The sequence below is a fragment of the Phascolarctos cinereus genome, unplaced genomic scaffold (genome assembly GCF_003287225.1).
Source record: "Phascolarctos cinereus isolate Bilbo 61053 unplaced genomic scaffold, phaCin_HiC Scaffold_5;HRSCAF=322, whole genome shotgun sequence".
Classification (NCBI taxonomy): domain Eukaryota; kingdom Metazoa; phylum Chordata; class Mammalia; order Diprotodontia; family Phascolarctidae; genus Phascolarctos; species Phascolarctos cinereus.
This window is the reverse complement of record NW_027555958.1, coordinates 92,670,502-92,675,906: the sequence shown is the minus strand read 5'-3', so window position 1 is coordinate 92,675,906 and position 5,405 is coordinate 92,670,502. Positions and strand designations below refer to the sequence as shown.

Genomic DNA, 5,405 nt, shown 5'->3' with positions numbered 1-5,405 from the left:
CAGTCTGGTGAAGCCTATGAACCCCTTCTCAAAATAATTAAATGCATAAAAGAAATACATATGATTACTAAGGAAACCAATTATATTGAAATGAATATGCCAAAATATTTTTTTAAAAAACCATTCACAGACCCCAGGTTAAGAACCCTTATCCTAGCGTCTCAGTTTCCTCATTCATAAAATGGGAATAATGATACTTGCCCTCTAAAACTTGAAGGACTATTTTAAGGATTAGGTGACATAATGTATGTAAAAGTCCCTTCCTGCCTAAAGCATTAGATAAATTTAAAGTGTATAGTCCTGAAGGTACATATAGCAGGCAATATGCAGATTTACATTTGTTTGTCAGACAATTTTTTTAGGATTAGATGCCAACTCTGAACACACAGAAATTTATAATGAGAAAAATAGGGGCATTAAAAAAAATCTCTGTATCAGTTTATCAAAAAGGCATTAATAAATAAGTACCTTTAAGTCTCCTTAAGAAGTTCTTAAAAGAACTGTCAGACTTCCTTCTAGAATCTGTTTGGTACTTGTTTTGGCTACATATGCACTAAAATCAGAAAGATACAGAGAAGATTTGCACAGCCTCTGAGCAAGGACAACATGCAAATTTGTGAAGCATTCCATATTTTTGAGAAAGAGAGAGGGAAGAAGGAGAAGAAGAAGAAGAAGAAGAAGAAGAAGAGAAGAAGAAGAAGAAGAAGAAGAAAAGAAGAAGAAGAAGAAGAAGAAGAGGAAGGAGAAGGAGAAGGAGAAGGAGAAGGAGAAGGAGAAGGAGAAGGAGAAGGAGAAGGAAGGAGAAGGAGGAGGAGGAGGAGGAGAAGAAGAAGAAGAAGAAGAAGAAGAAGAAGAAGAAGAAGAGAAGAAGAAGAAGAAGAAGAAGAAGAAGAAGAAGAAGAAGAAGAAGAAGAAGAAGACAAAGATTAAGGAAGAGGAGGAAGAGGAGGAGGAGGAGGAGGAGAGGAGAAGGCGAAGGCATTCTGAAACTTATGATACCATTGAAAGTGTTCTTAGTTTCCTGTAATGAAAACCAGGTTGAGATTACAAACAAGATCACAATATACAATGAGCTTTATATAGCATCATATTAATAAGATGTTATGGATTTCTTATAGCAGTGCTCTATTAAACATTATACTTTGAAAATTTTTGTACTATCCAGAACTTGTTTAGAGTTATTTAAATACGGTGCCTGTAACCTTTTACAAAATAAAGTTGACCTTTAGGCCCTTAGTAAGGAACCTAGTTCCCTATTGTGTGATATTTCTTTGGGGAAAGATGCAATTCAATTCAATTCAACAGACATTTCCTGAGTATCTATGTGATAGGTCCTGTGCCAGGGATGCCTTTTCCAGGAAAACATTTCAGCATTCTAATGGATTTGTGATCTTATTAATAACAACAACACATAATCACAACCCATCCATTCCTGCATGTCTTTAATGGCTTTCATCCATGTACTCCCAAATATTTGCCACAGAGGTTCTACCCAATGTGATGAGGGTTTTACATTCTCCTTAAGTTGTGTGAGTAAATAACCCTCTATAAATGAGAGAACTGCCTGTATTCTCTCTTTCATCTACGCTTCAGTCATAGCATTATAAACACATGTAGGGGACCAAATGAAAGGCCATACTTAAGTTCTTAGATAGTTTTTAAGCATTCTTACTTACAAATGTCTACTTAGTGATTTGCAAAAGAACATATGGAACTGAGTTTCCTGCATATAAGCATATAAATCTTTGTATAAACTGAATACTAAGAATGTTAGAAAGATACTTAAATGAGAAGATTTTGAAGAATCCAGTCTCTGTTTTCTATTATAGTTACTTCATATGTACCATAATCAAAGCCTGAAACTGAACTGGGAAGCAAAATGGAACTTTTATTTTTATGTTGAAAAGAGGATACAAAACATTTTGGTTAGTAATTATAAAAAGTTACTCAAATGGATTTAGTTCTGCCCACTTTTCTTACATACTAACTTAAGGCCAAGGCTTTGGTTATTCATAACACTTCATTGCATCACATGGCACTTTAGAAGGCACTGTCAGTATAGCTTTTCAGGATGTCTCAATAACACCTAAGATGCTTCCATATACATTGTATAAGAGGTATAAATTACAGGTAGAGTTGGGAACCTGCTGAAGTATACTTGGGAAAGAGAAAGAGAAAATGAGAGTGAGGTGAAGTACCAGGTAAGAACTGGTAGATGTGCCTGCTGAACCAATGTGAGTATCAGTCATATTTAAAAGAAAGATCATGAAGAATGAGAAAATTGCTGCATTTTTATTGATGGCTTAGATAAAGGCATGGATAGCAAAATTTGCTAGGTGATGAAAAGTATGAATGACAAGTTAAATGAATCAGGATCCAAAAATAGATTTCAACAGATAGGAAGATTAGGCCAAATCAAATAAGATGAACATAAACAGGAAAAAGTATAAAATCTTACCCTTGGGGTTCAAAAAAAATCATGATTATAATATGGGATAGGTATGATTCCATAGCAGTTCATCTGAAAAAGAAATGAGGGTATTAGTAGACTGAAAGTTCAATAGGAACAAAGTTTATTATGGAAGCCAATAAAAGATAATTATGATCTATAAATTGCTTTGCAAACTTTAAGGCACTATATAAGTGTAGAGGAAGAGGAAGAAAAGAAAGAAGAGGAAAGAGAAGAAAAAGAAAGAAGAAATGAGAAGTCTGACAATGGCTTATGCCACTCTATTTATAGAATAGAATCAATCTTTTGCTTCTGCATGGAGGCTATGAAATAGTTAAGATCCAAGAGTGTAATGAAAGGCCATCCTTGGGTGACATCTACTTGAATTTAACAACACTATTATATGTCAATAAAAAATTCTATAAATGGTTGTCATGTGGATTTGCTTATATTAATAAGGTTCTTGTGAAAATTATATAGAAATGTAAGATGAAGGGAAGGAGGAGAAGGAGGAGGAGGAGGAGAAGAAGAAGATGATGATGATAATGATGATGATGATGATGAAGACAATGATGATGACAATAACAACTAATTTATCATCTGTGTCATGGAGTTGGGTGGTGGGCCAACACCAAACTCAAGGAATGCCAGTCACAATAATAGACATCAGGATCACTGTGTACTCTGAGACTCCAGTGGTAGTTGTGAAGACCTGGCCTAAAATACTGCCCTCTGATGACACCACTGGTTGAGTTAGAACCTTATCCAGTGTGAGGTAACTACTCATATGAATCCAAAAAAATAAATAGGGCAGTATAGAATTGCAGGCCAGTTCTACTCAGATCAGTGTGACATGAAGGCCAGAGGAAAGAGTCATGCCTCTTCACTTTTTTTTTTTGCTTTTTGGTGAGGCAATGGGGTTAAGTGACTTGCCCAGGGTCACACAGCTAGTAAGTGTACTGCGCCACATAGCAGCCCCCAAAATGGAGGACCCTCTTCATATTCTTGTACCACAAGAAGGTAAGTACAATTCAGAAATGCAAATATCTCATCTGCTGGAAATATTTCAATACAGACAGCACTGACCCTGAAGCAGATAAGCTCAAAATGGACTGAAGACATGTATGCTTTTATTATGCAACAGAATTTTATCATAAAAATGTAAACAAATCTTACTGATTTTAGGCAAGGATTTCATATTGCTTTTTGTCAGTGATATTTCTGTTTCAAAATACATAACTACATAATACATATCAGTGCAGGGCATTCCAAAGAAATAACAGTTTCTAAGTCCAGATTAGATGAAACTGCTTGCTACTATTTGGCTTGCCTCTTAAAGGATAGTGTTAATTGCTTCATCACTCCTTTTGGGACAACTGGACTATAGAGCAAATACACTGGAGCGTTAACTGACAGTAACGTATCTTTCATGACTCTGAATACCTCTAGGAGCTAAGCTATTTTAACTTTCTGTTGCTTGACACCCAGGGTTCACATAACCTTTATACAAAAGGTCTCTTCTAGTAACTGTGGGAAGATTGCTTTCAAATGGTTCTGTTTTTAACTCTGGGACAGTTCACAGTGACTCCATAGCCATTAACTCCTTCCTTTTTCCAGCATCTAGATGCTGTGCTTCCCACTTATGCCAATACCTCCCATTGAGTCTTTTGGGGTTCAGAGAGGAACTCAGTCTTATTTAATTATCTTCTTGTCTCTCATCTTCCTCCACCTTCCTTCTAATGCCTTACTCTCCTCCCCACCTCCCCAACCCCAGCCTTGTATTCTTTGAGCCAGTGACACTGACCTCCTTTGCTGGTCCCCACAGAAGATACTCCATCTCCCAGTTCCAGGCATTTTCACTGGCTGTCCCCTGCTTGGAATTCCCTTCTTCTTCATCTCTGCCCCCAAGATTTCCTGTCTTCCTTCAAGACTCTGCTAAAATGCCACCTTCTACAAGAAGCCTTTCCCCAATCCCTTTATTGCCATTGATTATCTGCAATTTATTCTGCATATGGCTTGCTTGTACAAAGTTGTTAAGTTACCTTCCCCATAGACTGGGAGCTCCCTGAGAGCAGGGCCTATCTTTTGCCTTTCATTGTATCCCCTAGTACTTAGCAGAGGGTCTGGCACATAATGGGTTTTTAATAAATGTTATTGGCTGACTGACTCCATGGCATCTGGGTTTGGTTATGCAAATTTCCTGGGGTTGCTTCTCAAAGAGCTTCCAAAAGGAAGGAGACAGAGTCAGATCCAAAAGCTTCCAGAAGCTGATCCCAGCATAAGATGCTATGACTCAGAGGGGGAGGAACAACCTCTTAGTACCATAGTGAAGTACATAGCATAATGAGTGTGTATTATGGTTGCATGACCTGGATTTCATCAGTATAGAGAATTCTGTGTGAGAAAACTCCCTCTATTAATGAAGATTAGTGCTTGCTCTGCAATTTATAGTCTTAGAGAGTTGGTTAAAGATTAAGTGATCTATCCCGGGTCATATAGTTTGGGGTTACTTATCCAGAGTGAGAGGTAAAATGCCAAAGTATACAGAGCTATCTCAATGTCAGGAAGAACCAGGTTCAAGTCCTGCACGCAGAAGGAACTCAAATGTTTGTTGAATTGAATTCAAATCCACTTAAATTTAAAGGTTTCGCTTTTTAAAATTTCTTCCAAATATTGTGTTCATTTTAACAGTTAAAGTTAAATACATGGTTAAATCTTCCAGATGTTTTTGTTTTTGGATGACATTGTGGTGATTGCATCAAGCCCCAACACATTGTAGAGCCTACTGAAAGAGATCTGTAATCACACCAAGGACTTTGGCCTTTCCATCAACACAGGAAATACCAAATGGATGAAGGATGTCTATTGCTCAGATTTCAACACGCATCTAAATGGACACCCTCTTGAACCTGTCCAACAGAATGTACATCTGACATAGATAACATAGGTAGGCAAT

General features: G+C 37.1%; 1 non-coding gene across 1 annotated transcript; it reads left to right on the top strand.

The window, feature by feature from the left end:
- Positions 1–533: 533 nt before the first annotated feature.
- On the top strand, positions 534–636 carry LOC144458028 (U6 spliceosomal RNA). Its single transcript, XR_013487589.1, has one exon. It is a non-coding gene; the product is annotated as a U6 spliceosomal RNA (small nuclear RNA).
- Positions 637–5,405: the final 4,769 nt, after the last annotated feature.